The following is a 16,687-nucleotide window of genomic DNA, read 5'->3' on the forward strand; positions in this document are numbered from 1 at the left end:
AGTTTTAGAATCTACAATGAAAATTGAACTGGAAAGCTAAATTGGGAGTGGGTAATACTGAAATTGTAACAGGGCTGTTAGAAAGTTCAGAGGCAGCGACAGCTCCTGCTTCCAACCCAAGCAGTAAACGAAGCTTTAGATTCTTAAATGAACAGAAATAAAGGTGAGCTGTTAAACAGTGGCTGGGGTCAAGCGTAGGCATTAAGAAAATTTGCAGGTGCGGGTGATTCCTGACGAGAACTAACAATTCCAGAAGATTTAGATTTAAAATGACAAAGCTAATGGAGTGCCACAACCGCCCGGATGTAACTGCAGCCGCTTTGGGGGAATGCCCCAGCCCTCCCCAACCACCGCTATTAATTACTGCCAAGGAGAGCGAAAGTGAAAGTAGAAGCAGTGCAGGTGAAATGCGAGCAGTACGCTTTTCCTAAGTCATCTCTTCGTGTCAGGAGAGGAAAGAAAATGGAAAGAAGATGTTTGCAGGGGGTCTGTGCTGGGTTGCCTGCGCGTCTCTTCCGTGCGTCCTTGAGGAGACATTTAGCTCGTGTTGGGCGCTCGCAGGTGGAGACAGGGCGAGCTGGAGGCAGGATCGGTGCTGGCCCTGAAAAAGGGATGGGCAACGAGCTGAGAGAAGAGGGGGCAAGGGCTGAAAAAGGGTCTCCAGTTCTGCAGGGAAGGCAGCGGGATGTGACTCGGCAACCGCTCTGAGGAGTGCAGGGTCATTCGCTGCGATGAAGTCAGGGTCTGCGGCTGGCCCGGAGAGGCAGCAGAAATCCCAAACTCTTTGCAGGGGTACCGGCCAGATTAGGGCAACACCTGAACAGTAAAACCATTTAGGGGAAGCAGAGCTGGGCTGCACCGCGTGGCCAACCTCCCTCTTCTCCGTGAGTCCCAAAGGGGCAGCTCCAAGAATGTGCTGAGAATTCATCCCTTGCGCTAAAAATGAGACGCAAGTAGCACCCACCCGTGAATTTTATTTTCTCTCTCGCTCTGCGGCTCCTGCCTGCTTGTCTCTCCTCAGTGCTCACCTGCACCCGTGCTCGGATGGGGCAGCTGAGGGAAGGTGCTGCCATCTCCCCAGCCCCGGCGGACCGCCCCTCAGCTGTGTCCTCTGTCAGGGAGCGTCGTCATCTCTCCTGCCTCCCAGAGCGTGTCCTGTAGTGGCAGACGCGCGGGCTTTTCCCTGCACGCGCATACGGGAAGGGAAGCGCAGTGAGAGCTGGGCTTGTCAAAGAGTAACGGGGGTGGTGGGAAGCGTAGCTAGAACCGGAGAGCTACAACACAAAAGCAAAGCAGACGGGACACAAAAGTAAAATGGTGCACAGGAATGCTGAGGCGAGAACTCCCGCAGCACACGGGAAATCAGTGTCGGAATCTATTTTCTTCTGACTGCCAAATTAAAAATAATGGCACGCTTTGCAACGCTAAGCTCGCTCTGATCGTCTGAACTGTTTCTTTCCAACTCCCCACCGCCCCCAGCACACCGTTCAGCCTCCTCAGCCTGAAATGCCTTGTTTTCCTTCTTTTTTTTTTTTTTTTTTTATGACAGGGCAACTTCTGTTCCTGAGGTGGTGCCTACAGTACAGCTATCTCTTCGAAGGCAGTTTGGTTTAGGTCAGAGAATGTTTAGCCTGGACTGAATCAGCCTCTGTTTCTATTTCTGGAAATCATCGGTCCTGTGCATAAAGCCCGGAAAAAAGGAAATATGAACCAAAGGACGTGGGGCCTGCAGGGGTAGGAAAATATTTGAGAAGAGGTTCAGTGGGGAAATGATTGTTTGTCTGTGGGGCGTCCAGGCAAGCAACCCAGCTGCTAGAAAGCGGCGCTGTCCCCAGGATGGCCTCGGCGGTCCCGTCGGAGTCGGGGGAACAAGGACAAGGCAGGGTGAAGCATCTGACCTGCCGTGTGGAACGTGACTGTACAAAGCACGTGTGATGCACTGCAAGTTCATTTGTTTAAACTGTGAGTTAAAGAAGGTGTGCAGTTGCTTTGTAAACAGCCGACGCTCTAAAGCTACACCCATCTAACTGCTAGCTGTATTAAATCTATCGTATTGCTGTTTCTGCATTAAAAAAAGTAACAAACCAACACACCTATGTAAGCACGTCTAAGTACAATGGAAAACCACTGTTTAACGCGTGGCATGTGTGGGTTGTTTTTTTGGGGTGGGAGGGTGGGGTGTATGACAAAAACCTGCGAGAGACACACGCACACACGCACATGTAATGTTTAGCGCTCACCTAAACCCAAAAAAGAAAATCCACTCTTTATTTTGCAGCATTAGCATTAGCTTCCAGCGCACAGCCTGAGCGCGTACCTCTGCTCTCACCATCTGCTCCCTCTTCAACCGTGTGTGGCTGTCATCATCAGCTTGCACAGGCTTTCCTCGTGCAAGTTTCCGCGACAGCTTACGAGAAGGCAGGGAAACCAACCCAGCAAGACGCGTAGTGCCTTCCTCTATGGGCTCCGTCCAGCCTTTGTTAAAATGAGCAGAAAAGAAATCTGCTGCTGCCTTTACCCTGACTCGCTCTTACAGAGAGCATCTGACTTGACCCGCAGCAAAGCGATGCCCCAGGCAGCAGCACGTATTGGCGCGCACCGCGGTTTCACCCACCTGTTTTACTGCGCCGGTCCTTTCCCACGGCCGATGCCGCAGATGTGGCGCGCCCCACCCCCAAACCTCTTTACGAGGGTTCCCTGGGCTCTGCAAGTCGCCTGCTGGACGTGTTGCTGATTCAGGCACGGGCAAAGTCAGCTTCTTCGCTGGCCTCGGGCCAGGGCAGCCACGTACTCGAGGGAAACTGAGAATATCTCCAGCGAGATCTCACCGGGAGGCTGGGACCTCGTCAGTAGGGGAGAAAGCCAAGCGACTGACACTGAAAGGGAGCTCTTTGCTAGGCTGTAGATCGTAAAGTTAAAAAAGAAAACAAACCTGCCTTTTTAAAAATGCCCTCTTTTGAGTCTGCCACGTTTGATACAGATTTTTAAAATTGCAGGGTATATCTCCTACAGGCCTCATGCAAAGGGAAGCGAGTACCTCTGGCTCTCAGGACAAGGGGGTCCCTCAGGAGCCCAGGCGCTCACGCCAGCCGGCATCTGGCACAGCACAGGGCAGGAGCTTTGGCAGTAGTACGTGAGCTGAGAATGAGAGTCAGGCAGCACTGCACGCTTCTCCTGTGAGCCGCCGAGGCTCGCGCGCTGTACCTTCCACAAATAAAAGGCCAGAAGAGTCAGCATTTCTGCTAGTTCCAGCCTCATCCGTACCCTCGTTAGTGTAACTGTAAGCGAGCGTCCCGTAGCGACTGGGAGCGTGGCAGCTGGGCTTCCTGCGCTGTCTTAGGTTGTGCCCTTGGAGAGACCCTTCTCCGAGCCCCGGGCTGGGTGGGCTGCAGTGCCGTTCAACGCTGAATAGGCACGAAGGCCTATAAACAAAATGTATTTATATTGCACCCATACCCGGCAGCCAACCGCCGCTTTATTTACGTATTCTGCACCTCCTGCCGACGCTTTTAAACTTAGCCGATATTGCCGCAGTTTTCTCTGACGGGGCAGGGGACTGCCACGCAGCAGGGGGAGTTTCTGGGTGCCTCCCACGGACACAGACGTCCTCAGCTGGGTAGGGACAGGGTGAGAGCTGGAACAACTCTGCTGACATGTAAGGGCCGTCCCAGGGCAAGGCTCCTCGGTCTGGGGGCTGAAAGGCGAGCCGCGCTGGGTGGTTGGTGTGGGAGTTGTGGAGCAAGTAGGGGAAAAAAAAAACAACAAGAAAAAACCATCCAAATGTTTCACAGCAGGTAGAAAGCTTGGCGGAAAGCAAACTGAATGCTGTAAAGACAAAAGCCGAAAGCCGGCTATGGACTGTACGAAAAGAGTCAGTGCCACGGAAAGAGGTTATTTCTTCAATTGACCATAGGAGGCTTTTTGTGAGATAACACAACACCTCTTCTTTCTGCTACGGCGCGGCACCGCAGCAGTAATGGGCCAGAGCGTGCGAGCGCCTTTGGCAGTATCGGTAACGACCGGGGCACGGCCGACCGGCCAGCCCACCTTCCGCACAAGGAAAACACCATTCCCCTGGAACGCCACGCAGACCCAGGACGGGTAAGGCGGAGGCCGAGCCCAGGCGCCCCCATTGCCAAGGACCACCTTGGCCTTGCAGCGTCTCACGCTTCGGGGTGTTCTGCTGGCCGTGGCTAAGCTCAGGCCCTCTGCTCGTGGCTGCCCCCGGTCCCCCGGCGCCGGTCGGGCCCCAGCCCCCAGCGCGGTGCGGCGCAGGGCAGTGACCCAGCAGGGCGGCCCCACGGGCCCCAGCCCCCCACCCCCCGCCTGGGGCCAGGGCCCCGCGGCCGCCGGCCCCTTCCTCCTCTGCCCGCTCCCGTCGCGGACGGTTCGGTATGTGTCACGAGGGGCAGCCCCGTTGAGCAGCTCTCGGAGGGCGCGCGGCTCTGCCCGGCCGTGACCGGGGCCCGCAGGGGTTTCCCGCTCGCTCGCTCGCCCCGAAAGGAGCTGGCCCCGAGCCGGCGCGTCCCCCCCAGCCCGGCCCACGGCGCCCTCGCGAGCTGAGCGCGGCCCGGCCAGCAGGGGGCGCTGGCGCTCACCGGCTGGGCGCGGGGGCGGTCCGGCGCGGGGGAGGGGCCGGTGGGGGCCGGTCCTTCCGGCCGCCCTCTAAGGGCCGCCCCGCGGGGCTCCGGCTTCCGGTGGCGCAGCGCGGCGGAGCGGAGGTGGGAGCGGTGCGTGGGGCGGCTGCGCCGCGAGGTGTCTCTTTGCGGTGCCGGGGCCCCTCTGCGGCCCGGCGTGGGAAGCCCGTGGCCGGCGGAGACTGCTCGGAGCTGGGCGGGGAGCACCGCGGCAGTCCGACCGCAGGCAGCCATCCCCTGCGGTGGCCGCCAGCTCCTCAGGACTCCTGGAGGCCTGGCAGCGCCCGACCCTCGCCTGCGGCAGCCGCCTGGGAGAGCAGCGCGGCCGTGGCCAGGGGCCGGAGAGCGCTGGTGAGTGAGTTCGGGCAGCGGTGGAGGCTCCGTGCCGGGCCCGACCCCGGGCCGGGGTGGGGGGGGGCGGCTCCGTGCCGGGCCCGACCCCGGGCCGGGGTGGGGGGGGGCGGCTCCGTGCCGGGCCCGACCCCGGGCCGCTCCGGGCCGGGGTGGGGGGGGGCGGCTCCGTGCCGGGCCCGACCCCGGGCCGGGGTGGGGGGGGGGCGGCTCCGTGCCGGGCCCGACCCCGGGCCCGGGCCGGGGTGGGGGGGGGCGGCTCCGTGCCGGGCCCGACCCCGGGCCGCTCCGGGCCGGGGTGGGGGGGGGCGGCTCCGTGCCGGGCCCGACCCCGGGCCGCTCCGGGCCGGGGTGGGGGGGGGGCGGCTCCGTGCCGGGCCCGACCCCGGGCCGCTCCGGGCCGGGGTGGGGGGGGGGGCGGCTCCGTGCCGGGCCCGACCCCGGGCCGCTCCGGGCCGGGGTGGGGGGGGGGCGGCTCCGTGCCGGGCCCGACCCCGGGCCGCTCCGGGCCGGGGTGGGGGGGGGGGCGGCTCCGTGCCGGGCCCGACCCCGGGCCGCTCCGTGCCGGGGTGGGGGGGGGGCGGCTCCGTGCCGGGCCCGACCCCGGGCCGCTCCGGGCCGGGGTGGGGGGGGGGGCGGCTCCGTGCCGGGCCCGACCCCGGGCCGCTCCGGGCCGGGGTGGGGGGGGGGGCGGCTCCGTGCCGGGCCCGACCCCGGGCCGGGGTGGGGGGGGGCGGCTCCGTGCCGGGCCCGACCCCGGGCCGGGGTGGGGGGGGGCGGCTCCGTGCCGGGCCCGACCCCGGGCCGGGGTGGGGGGGGGCGGCTCCGTGCCGGGCCCGACCCCGGGCCGGGGTGGGGGGGGGCGGCTCCGTGCCGGGCCCGACCCCGGGCCGGGGTGGGGGGGGGCGGCTCCGTGCCGGGCCGGGGCCCGGGCCGGGGTGGGGGGGGGGCGGCTCCGTGCCGGGCCGGGGCCCGGGCCGGGGTGGGGGGGGGCGGCTCCGTGCCGGGCCGGGGCCCGGGCCGGGGTGGGGGGGGGCGGCTCCGTGCCGGGCCGGGGCCCGGGCCGGGGTGGGGGGGGGCGGCTCCGTGCCGGGCCGGGGCCCGGGCCGGGGTGGGGGGGGGCGGCTCCGTGCCGGGCCGGGGCCCGGGCCGGGGTGGGGGGGGGCGGCTCCGTGCCGGGCCGGGGCCCGCGCCGGGGTGGGGGGGGGGCGGCTCCGTGCCGGGCCCGGGCCCGCGCCGGGGTGGGGGGGGGCGGCTCCGTGCCGGGCCCGGGCCCGCGCCGGGGTGGGGGGGGGGCGGCTCCGTGCCGGGCCCGGGCCCGCGCCGGGGTGGGGGGGGGCGGCTCCGTGCCGGGCCCGGGCCCGCGCCGGGGTGGGGGGGGGGCGGCTCCGTGCCGGGCCCGGGCCCGCGCCGGGGTGGGGGGGGGCGGCTCCGGGCCGGGCCCGGGCCCGCGCCGGGGTGGGGGGGGGGCGGCTCCGGGCCGGGCCCGGGCCCGCGCCGGGGTGGGGGGGGGCGGCTCCGGGCCGGGCCCGGGCCCGCGCCGGGGTGGGGGGGGGCGGCTCCGTGCCGGGCCCGGGCCCGCGCCGGGGTGGGGGGGGGCGGCTCCGGGCCGGGCCCGGGCCCGCGCCGGGGTGGGGGGGGGCGGCTCCGGGCCGGGCCCGGGCCCGCGCCGGGGTGGGGGGGGGCGGCTCCGGGCCGGGCCCGGGCCCGCGCCGGGGTGGGGGGGGCGGCTCCGTGCGGGCCCGGGCCCCGCAGAGAAGCCCTGGTCGGGCATCGTTCGCTTTTGCACAATGTAGGGCTTTCCCCGTCTATTTTCTGTGTACTGTGTTTTGGGCCACCTGAAACCCTTTGGCCGGGTAGGTTTGGTGCGGGGAGATGGCAGGTCCGGAGCCTGAAAGATCTCGGGTGGGGGGCGGGGGAGGTATTTTTGCCTTAAAACTCTGAGCCCACCTCGTGTGTCATGTCGTGTTATCACGTCGTGAGTCTGGTGACTGTGGCAAATGGCTCAGTTGGGCGTTTTCTGATAAATAACTTCTGAACGTGTGCGTGTGTAGGCACGGGGAGATTTGTGCAGGGTGACAGAGCCCCTTGTGCTTCTGTGCTAATGTCTACCTGTTCTAGACCTCCAGTGTTGGAAAGCCTTTGTTTAGTGCCTAGTTGTGCCTGCGTAACAAATGTTTTAGCTGCTGATGTGTTATACCTCTGCTGTGAACTTTTTCCTGGGTGGCTTGATTGTTTCTGGTTGTCCGTGTAAATCTAGGCAGATATTTTCTGCCCGGTGGTGAAGCCTATCGCTTTGGATAACAAAGGGCAGGAGAGCAATAAAGAAAAAGGTGATTCGTCTGCTGCAGCTCCTTGGAAACGATTCGTTCCTTATTTTCTGCCGTTGGGGAGGTGTTGTGCTTTCCAGATAATGCAGCCTCTCCTGTGCCTGTCCACGCCGTGCATTTTTGTCCTGCCCTTGCTTGAAAAGGCTCTCCTTGCCTTCTTCCTCTGTGCTGCAGTTGGCTTAATCTCTCGCTGCTGCTGCTGCTGGAAGAGGGATAAAGGGAGTGTTGTCGATCGGGTTGTTAAAAGCTTTTTCGCGGGCTGTAACGCGCGGGAAGGGGTGGGCGGGGGGGGGGCGACTCAGTACGGGGGAGGGGGAGGATCAGGCTGCGGGGAAAATGGGAAACCAACATCACCCTTCCCTCCTACGGCGCAGCCCGGCTGCACGGCTCCCCGGGGATGCCCCTGCCCCGCGGGTGTACCGTGTGTGCGCCCCCCGCGTGGGGCGGGGGGGGACGACACACCCCCACACAGTCGGCGGCACTGGGGCAACCCCTGCCCCAGGGCTCCGCGCTCGTACCCGGCTCTCCCCGCTCCGGCACGGCACGGGGCTGGACGCACCGAGGAGACCCCGGGGCGGCTTCTCGCGGCTGGGCGAGAACAGGGCCTGGCCCCGAGCAGCCGAGCGGGCACCGCCGGTAGCTCGGAGGAGCGGGGCCGGCTCGGCTCGAGGCGTCAGAGCGAAAAGGGACGAGAACCATCCCGGAGCGTTGGGGGGGCGGCGGATGGTCCGGTGGCCGGGTTCGGCTCCGTTGCCGGGCCGTGGGGCAGCCGGAGCCGCGCCGGGGGGCAGGTGAGGAGCCGCGTGGCCGGGCGCGCTGTGGGTCGGCGGGTTTCGGCTGTGGGGTCTCCCGGTCCGCGGAGTCCCCGGGGGGGGGTTGCGGGCAGCAGTGGCCCCGGGCCGAGCGATTTCGTGGGTCGGTGGTTGGGTTTTGGGGCCGAGCCCGTGCCCGGCCGTGGGGAAGTAGGGGCAGCCCCACCCGGCTCTCGGCTGCTCCTCGTCGGGGTCGGGCGGCGGCGGCGACCCCGGCGGGGGCTCCTGTGGTGCCGGGCGGGTCCCCCCTTGCCCGCGAGGCAGGCAAGGACCCTGGCTGCTGCCGCCGCGGTTTGCTGGAGGCGGGCTGGGCCCGGCCCCCTGTGGGGTTGGGGTGCGGGCCCGGCGCTGCCGGGGAAACGCGGCCTGCGAGAGCAGGAAGAAAGCGCTGCCGGGCCGGCGCTGGGCTGCCCCGCCGGGGTGCGGGGCCGGGCCCGCGCAGTTCAGTTCCCAAGGCCTCCCCGACAGTGCCCGCGTGGGCCGTGGGGGTGCAGGGCTGTGGGGTGGCTGCGCTCTCCGCGCCCCTGAGCGTTGCCCGTGGGGACTGCGGAGGGGGCCGGGACGCAGCCAGGCTCAGCTGGTTTGGTCCCTGAACGGGGAGAGCACAGCTCTTCTGTTCCTGGGCCTTGAGAGCAGGCTCCTGTGGCTGACGCCGGGGCCCTGAAACAGATCGAGTCGTGCGTTTTGAGGGCCTGAGCGAGGGGACTAAGTCGTGTGGTTTTGGGCTGAGGAGCAGAGGTCAAGTGCTGCATTTTTGGGACTTGAGAACAGGCTCAGCAGCTGGGCTTTTTGGCTCAGAACCGGTCCCAAAGTGAGCTGGTTTGGGGGCCAAAAGCAGCAGCCGGTTTGGCTGCTTGTGCAGGCTGGGGGGTGGGGGCATTGGGGGCTGCAGGGGAAAGCAGGGGTTGGGCAGGGTATGAGGACCCTCCCCGGAGGTGGGGGTCCGGTCACATCGGACCCCGAAGTTCGGGAGGCCGGCATGCACCAGAGCGAACTCGCCACCTGAGGCGGGTCTCTGGAGGAAGGGTGCTTTTTGGATCCAGCGCAGCGCACCCTCTTTGGGTCCAGCTCTTCTTTCTGTGCTGCTTAGGATAGTTATTAACCAATTAATTAATCATACAAACTAAGTCACAACAGCTCTATCGGCTCCATCGTGGTTCGGAGCTCTGAATCGGTTTCATTTGGTGTCTAAGACGTTTTTTTCCCCAAGGAGAGGCTAAGTTTCAAAGTTAATTAGTTCTCACAAGTGTGTCAGTCGATAAAATTGAGTTACGATTGTTAAAACCACAAAGGTGACAGGAGTCTCACGCATCTGGTCTATTTCTGAAAATGTATTAATCCCATGCAAATGTCATCGGGATACAGATCATCTGCACTTCATGCTCTGACAAGACAAGATGCTGAGACAGGGATGAGCTCCAAAAGGACTGCTGAAAAGAAAAAAAACGCATTCCACAGTCATGGGGTTTTTTTGGTTGCGTTTGGGGGGGCGGGGTGGCTTTAACAAAAGAGTGCAGTGTTGGCCGGCAGCAGCCTGCAGAGCACTTTTGCTGCCTGATCTCTCCTTTTCTTCTCTTCCACTCCTCTTTCAGGGCTGTAATTGTCATTTGGATAGTTTTAGAAGAGCAGTTAAGTTGCTCGCCTGTGTCAATGTGCTGGTAATACCAGGAAGGTGAATGCTTGAACCGGTCGGGCGGGTGGGAATAACTTGGCTGCAGGTAGAATTTCTGAGGGAAGACCAGCAAAACCAGGAAGCAAATAGCAAGTTCCCAAAAAATGTGCGGGTGTCAAACACATAAAAGTTTCATTGCCGAATGTTTTTGGGAATATGTTCCCAATGGCTATTTTTAGTAAACATAAATTTTCAGGAGATTCAGGGTTGTGCGTGGCAAAACATGTCCCTCTGTTTTTGTGTCCTGCTGCACAAACGGCCGGCGGCAGGGCTCTCGTTCCCCGCTCTCGCTATTGCCACAGCAGGGCTGCGATATTTAGACCTAAGTGGGGATGGGTTTAGGAATGGAAGGAGAGAGAACGCCTGTGTTCTGTAAGGGCTATGAATGCTGACCCTTTGTCTCCGTCTGCCGCTTTTCCTGTGCGGGTGATGAAGCTGTTTTACTTTCCTCTGTTGTTCCAGGTCTAAATAGCTGCGAAGCTGTCGCCGCTGTGGGTGCGCAATTTGTGTTGCTGTGTTTCTGTGGAGTTCTAGCTACGGCTCGCTTCTAGTGTGGCCAAGCGTCAAGGTAGGGCTTTCAGCTTAAAGCTTCAGAAGCGCTGCGCGCCGAGATGGGTGTAGGTGAAACTGCTGTTGCGCCTGCAGCTGTGCTCGCAGGGATGCTGGGTGGCTCCGCATCAAACCGGCGAGGTGCGCGTGGACCTCCGTCGGGCTGCGCCCTGGGTGCGCGAGCGTGCCGTGTTTTTGCTGTTCCGGCTTGTACGTGCGAGGGCTTAACGTTTGATTTAATGCATTTCCTTTAACGGCAGGCTGTAGTTGGGCTCTAGATGGTATTCCTACGTGGGCGCAGGAGCTGTGGAATGGTTAAGCTGTTGCTGTGCCTCCAGGTGACTTGTTCAGTAACGCTGTTTTTCCAGGTGCAGATGGATGAGTCGTGCAGGGCAACGGAGGAGGGCCCAGGGGAGCGCTGTAAGAAGGTGAGTCTGTGTAGTACTGGAGGGAAGATGTGACTGATGGCTATAGGGCTCCATTATGGGTTTTACTCTTTTTTTTTTTTGTGATCCGAGGGTGCTAAGCGATGAGCCGAGCGTGATCTGGGCCCTGGAGGTGAGTCAGGCAAGGTGACCGGTGCTTGGTGGGCTGGAGTAGGTGTTCTTTTTCAGGTTATTCAGGGTTTTTTCTCCTTCTCTTCACTTTCCCATCCCAATTTGGGGCCGATTCCCTCAAACGGGGACTTCCCCCTGTGGGGCTGCTTATGCAGCCTGGGAGCTGCTGCCTGGGCACAAAAATACCTCAAACCCCTTACTCTGGGTCTGCAATGGGGGGTGAAAAAACAGAAAGAATTCTGGTGGAAAGAAAACAACTTGGGGCTTCTGGGAAAGCCAACTCCAGCTGGATTTGTGCAGCTGGAAAGGAAAAAAAGGGTGGTGGTGGGGAAGGAACAACCACCTAAAAGCACCCACCAACCATTCTCATGCACAAAACCGAAAGTGAAAATGACCATTTTTTGTAGGGTAAAAGCACAAAAAGTCCCCACAGAACTCAGTAGTTTGGAAAAGCAACCCCAATTATTACATTATGTAAAGAAGGCAGGGAAAAAAGAAAACCAAAACAAAACCCTATCACAACCCTGATGCCACATGCCTACCAGCAGTTCCTGGGGCTTATTCTGCGGGGGTGGGGAACCCAACCTTGTTCCCCAGGTTTGCTGTGCTGCTTCTCCTCCCTCGGGCATGCGGGGGGCAGTGGCATGGACAGTAGCAAGCACCAGATGTTTTTAAGCGGTCGAGAGGAAAGGACAAATGCTCGAGACGCTTTGCTGTTTGGTGCAGAGGCAATGAACGGCGCTGCTGGGGCTGCGAGGGGGAAAGGTGCAGAGGAATAGAAGCTCTGTGGATGCAGCCAAGTTACGGTTTCTGGATGGTATTAATCGAGAAGAGTAATTCAGATAATGCTGCTGCCCAGCGACCAGAATTGGGTACTGAGCCCGGGAGCCGCGCACGCGCGGTGGCGTCCCTGTGATCCCCATTGCTCTCTCCGCAGGTAACAGCCCTGCGATGCTGCGGTGCCTGCGAGGTGATGCCGCCGTGCTCGTTGCTGCTTCCTGGTAAGGAAAGGCCTCCTCCGCTCCTGCTGCAGCGTGGTGGTGTGTCGGACACGATTCCCTGTGTCGGGTGAGGCCTAGGGCTGCCGGCGAGGTGAGCGAGCGCCTTTGGTGGGTGCAGGGGTGTCTCCTGGTGTGCCTGCACTACTGGGGCTGGTGGGATGGGAAGCTTCAAACGATCCGCCGAGGCAGGCTTCTGGTATGCTAAAGGCGAGTGGGTGAGGGCAGCCCTAGGAGTTACTCGGGAGCTGATAGAAGGGAAGAGGGAAAGGAGGAGGAGGATGATGACCTTTTCCCCCTGCCCAGGGTGCAGAAGATGGCCGACTCTCCAGCTCACCAGAGCTCCCCCTCAGCCTCCCCTGGCCCCCCTTGCCCAGTGCGCCTGCTCCCAGCTCCAGCACGAGCGAGCTAGGCTACGTGCCGAGGAAGCCTCATCTCGTAAGAGCTGTAAGACACCCATGTGTTCTCTTCAGGTGGAGGACGGCCTAGAGTCTGGAACTGCAGAAGAGGCAGGGAGGAGAGAAGGGGAAAGAAGCATGTGAACGGCTAAATTGTGCCAGCAGCGCTGAGAGCGAGAGTCGCGGTGAGTCCTGGGCCAGTGGGGCCCCGCTGCCTCTCTTGTGCGTCCTGGGCCCTCCCTGTCTCTCCCCCGGCCCCCTCTCTTTCCTTACCTGCTGCAAAATTTTATTTTTTCTTTTGGGCCCCCCCCGCACCTTCTTTCTCCATCTCGCTCTGAGTGGCTCCCTGCCTCCCCGTCTTTTTCAGTCCTCCCTCTCTCTGTCCTGTAGCCTGTGGCTCCTTTTTCTATCTCCGCCTCTCTCTGCCTGGCTCTGGCTCCGTTTTTTTATTCCTCCTGCTCTGTCCTGTAGCCTGTCGGTATTTTGTCTTTCTCTGGCCCTCTTGGTCTGACTCCCTGTGTTACCGAAAAACGCGGTAAAATCGGAAACGACTCCTCAACGCCAATTTAGTATTAAAGAGCAGGCATTCTTTATTCACGGTGCCGGATGCACGGGGGATCGCTCCTCCTGGCGTGCGTACCTCACGCACCTTTCCCGTACAATTTGTAGATCAAAATTTTACGTATTCATACATATTCATTATTGCCCTGTCTACTGATCGGTACAAACTTGCTCGTTCCGTATGTAAATCGCTGCGCAGGCTCGGTTGTCCTCTTCCGTTGTTCTCTTCTGAGTAGGTGGTATTACTTGGGTCGGTGGTGGTCTGTGAGTCGGTGGTCGCGATCTCCCCCTGCGTAAAGGAATTACCTTTTTACCTTCTTGGCTAGTTTTCTCAGTCCGCTCCACGAAACCGCGTTTTGTCATCCTTTTCTGACAGAAGCACATCGTCTGTTCTGTTCGCATTAACGATCGCCTAGTGACTAAAATGCAGATCGACGGATGCGCTGATTCGTACGCTCCATGTTCCCGTAATGGAACACTGTCTCTGGTTGGTTGATTTCATCGCTTTGGTTACATTTCCCCCGTATGGAAGTTCTGAAATAATAATTTTCTCAATACTTCCATCCTAGATCAATAATATTCCACTATGTCAGTTCGGCGTTTGGTTCATCTTCTCAAAGTTTTCACTTGATTGTGGTCTCCAGGGTGTATGCAGGTCCCATTTTCTACCCAAAATTTTATTAATTTGTTGAACTACCTCTGCAAAAAAATGTGGTGCTCTATCAGAGGACATTCCCGTTGGCACTCTAAATCTTGGTATTATTTCTTTCAGCAACGTTTTAACTACTACTCTAGCTTTGTTGGTGCAGCACGAGAAAGCTTCTGGCCATCTAGAAAATTTGTCAATCAGCACTAAGAAATACTGCTATATCTATTTTGTCTGGGTAACTCAGAGAACTTAATTTGCTAATAATTTCCGGGAGAATTTTTTGTTTTGTTACTCCTAAAGGTGGTTTCCTTTGGTTCAGGGGATTATTTCTAGGACAGATTGGACACTTAGCTACTATGGGTTTAACTATTCTTGTCATGCCTACACACGCTACAGATGTTTTTAAACTCAAAACCGTAGCGTCTACACCCCAATGTGTTTGCTCATGCTTTTCTTTTCAAGTTCTGTCATAACTTGTGGGGTTGTTATTATTATTACTTGTTTTTCTGGTGTTATCTACCACCTCTGTGTTTTGTGATGTTTCCAATTGTTCTGCTAATTGCTCATCCAATTTATTATATCTCGGTTTCAACTTTGGAATTCTGATCTGTTTTACTGGTACTAGCGCAAGGATACCTTGCTCTGCAGTCCTCTTTGCAGCTTTATCTGTCAATCGTTTGCTTATGTTTACAGCCGTCTGGCCGAATCGATGAGCTTTGCAACGCTTTACCGCCACTTCTTTTGGTTTCTGCACATCTTCCGGAAGTTGGAGAGTGTCTTCTTTATGCTGTATCGATGATTTTTGGGCTGATGGCAGTCCTTTCTCCTCCCCAATAGCTCCATGATCGTGGATCACACCAAATGCACGTTTGGAATCAGTCTAGATATTTATCCTTTGTCCTTCTGCCATTCGCAGAGCTCGCTTCAATGCTACCAATGCTGCTTTCTGTGCTGAGGTGTTTGCAGGCAGCACCCCTGACTCCATTCCCTCGGCGGCGATAACGACAGCATATCCGGCCATTCGCTTCTCTTCTCGCCCAGAGCTTCTTCCATCTGTAAACAGCTCCAGATCAGGATTTTCCCAGAGGTTTGTGTCTCAGGTCTGGTCTGCTGGAATAGACTTGTTCAATAGTTAGCAAGCGATCGTGTTCGAAATTGTCCGTAAGGTTTTCTGTTGTTAAAAACATAGCAGGATTCAGTATAGCAGTAGTCTTCGATTCCACATCGTCGTGTTCTAACAGAACAACTTGATATTTCAACATTCTGCTAAGGGATAGCCAACGACCCCCCTTTTGTCCTAAAACAGTCACCGCTATGTGCGGGACACATACTGTCATCTTCTGTCCCATTGTTAACTTTGGGGCTTCCCGGATCGGCAGCGCTGTTGTTGCTACTGCCCGTAAACACCTAGGCCGTCTTTTACTCACGTGGTCGAGTTGTTTGGAGAAGTAGCCCACAGGTCTCTTCCAGGTTCCCAGTTGCTGTGTCAGCACTCCAAGGGCTAAATGTTGTCTTTCGTGCACAAACAACTGAAAAGGTTTAGCGAAATCAGGTAGGCCTAATGCAGGGGCCATCATCGAGGCTCTTTTCAGTTCTTTGAATGCCGTTTGGCATTCGGGCGTCCGGGTTAAATATTTATCCTTTGATTCTTTCAATGCCTCATATAATGGTTTTACATAGAGTCTGTAGTTCAGAATCCAGAGCTGACGCCATTTCACTATTTTCAGAAAAGCTCTCAATTCCTTCGGGCCGCTAGGTTTGGGAATTTGACAAATAGTTTCTTTCTTTTCACTTTCTAATTGTCTTTGTCTTTGAGATATTTCAAATCCTAAATAAATGGCTGCTGCTTCTCCTATTTGGGTTTTGTTTCTGGAAACTCTGCATCTTCCTTGGCCCAGAAAATTTAAACATTTCAAAACATTATTCTTTACTTTCTGCCACTATCAGAATGTCACCTGCATTCTGTAACAATATGCCTCTCCCTGGGTTCTGTTTGTTCTATGCATTTCTATATTTCTAATTTTTTTCTTGCCAGCTGAGTCCCAAATATCGTAGGACTAATTTTAAATCCTTGTGTAAGTACGGTCCATGTTAGCTGTGTCTTTCATTCTGTGGTGGGGCTTTCCCATTCCAAAGCAAATAGGCTTTGACTTTTTATGCCTGGAGGTATGCAAAAGAAGGCATCCTTCAAATCTAGTACAGTAAACCATTTATGCTCCTCCTTTAAAAGAGGTCAGTAAAGTGTATGGATTAGCTACTACCGGATGTATGTCTTGGGCCACCTGATATATAGCCCTTAAATGGTGAACTAGCTAATACTCCTTGCCTCTAGATTTCTTTACTGACGACACAGGAGTACTATATTCTGATTCACATTCCACTAAAAGCTCATATTCTGAAAAATTTTATAATTAACTTCTCTAATCCTTCTTGAGCCTCTCGCTTAATAGGGTATTGTTTTTGTCTTACCGGCTTGGCTCCAGGCTTTAAGGTTACTTTTACCGGCTCTGCCCACTTAGATCGCTCCGGAGCTCCGCTCGCTCAAACCAAAGGATAATTACTACGTTTTCCACTTCTTCGGGAACCTGTTCCTCCCTGGAGGAATCCTGTAACATAAACGCTCTCGCCTCTGTGGCTTTTGATTCTGGTATTAGTAATTTAATCTCTCCATCTTTAAAAGTTACTTGAGCATCTAATTTACTTAATAGATCTCATCATAACAGAGGCAGTGGACATTCAGGCATATACAGAAATTGGTGAGTTGCCCATTGCTTCTCCAATTTAAACTTTAATGGCTCTGAGAGGGGCTAATTTTTCTTTGCCCTGTCGCACTAACACCACCTACGGATTTATGATTAAATTTCTCTTTACGTGTATTCAATACCAAAGAAGTGGCTCCCGTATCTACCAAAAATTCTATTTCTTCATTCCCTAGCTTCAGTGTAACCAGGTGTTCAGCTAGGGTTGATTCCCCTGGTCTCCTTCATGCCAAGCTACTTCAAGCATTTTACCCAGATCTCTGGATTCGGGTTCTTCTAGCTTCTGAAGGTTTCTTCTCCCCCCCGCCCCCCCCCCCCCACTATCTGGGGCTGATTGTCTTATGAATATAGAGACCAACTGAATTGCTTTTTCTGGTTTTTCTGCGTTCAAATGAGTATATTTTCTGGCAGTCA

The 16,687-nt window shown here is 57.9% G+C and overlaps 1 long non-coding RNA gene across 1 annotated transcript in view; it reads left to right on the forward strand.

Annotated features, from left to right (window-relative positions):
* The first annotated feature begins 4,689 nt into the window (after positions 1 to 4,689).
* LOC142050945 (uncharacterized) overlaps positions 4,690 to 16,687 on the forward strand; it is a 40,259-nt gene continuing 28,261 nt past the window's right edge. The window contains exons 1-5 of the long non-coding RNA XR_012658221.1: positions 4,690 to 4,988; positions 10,265 to 10,370; positions 10,720 to 10,779; positions 11,846 to 12,000; positions 12,380 to 12,489. This is a non-coding gene — a long non-coding RNA (uncharacterized LOC142050945). The remainder of the gene's footprint in view (positions 4,989 to 10,264; positions 10,371 to 10,719; positions 10,780 to 11,845; positions 12,001 to 12,379; positions 12,490 to 16,687) is intronic.

Source organism: Phalacrocorax aristotelis, unplaced genomic scaffold, assembly GCF_949628215.1.
Source record: "Phalacrocorax aristotelis unplaced genomic scaffold, bGulAri2.1 scaffold_64, whole genome shotgun sequence".
Classification (NCBI taxonomy): Eukaryota; Metazoa; Chordata; class Aves; order Suliformes; family Phalacrocoracidae; genus Phalacrocorax; species Phalacrocorax aristotelis.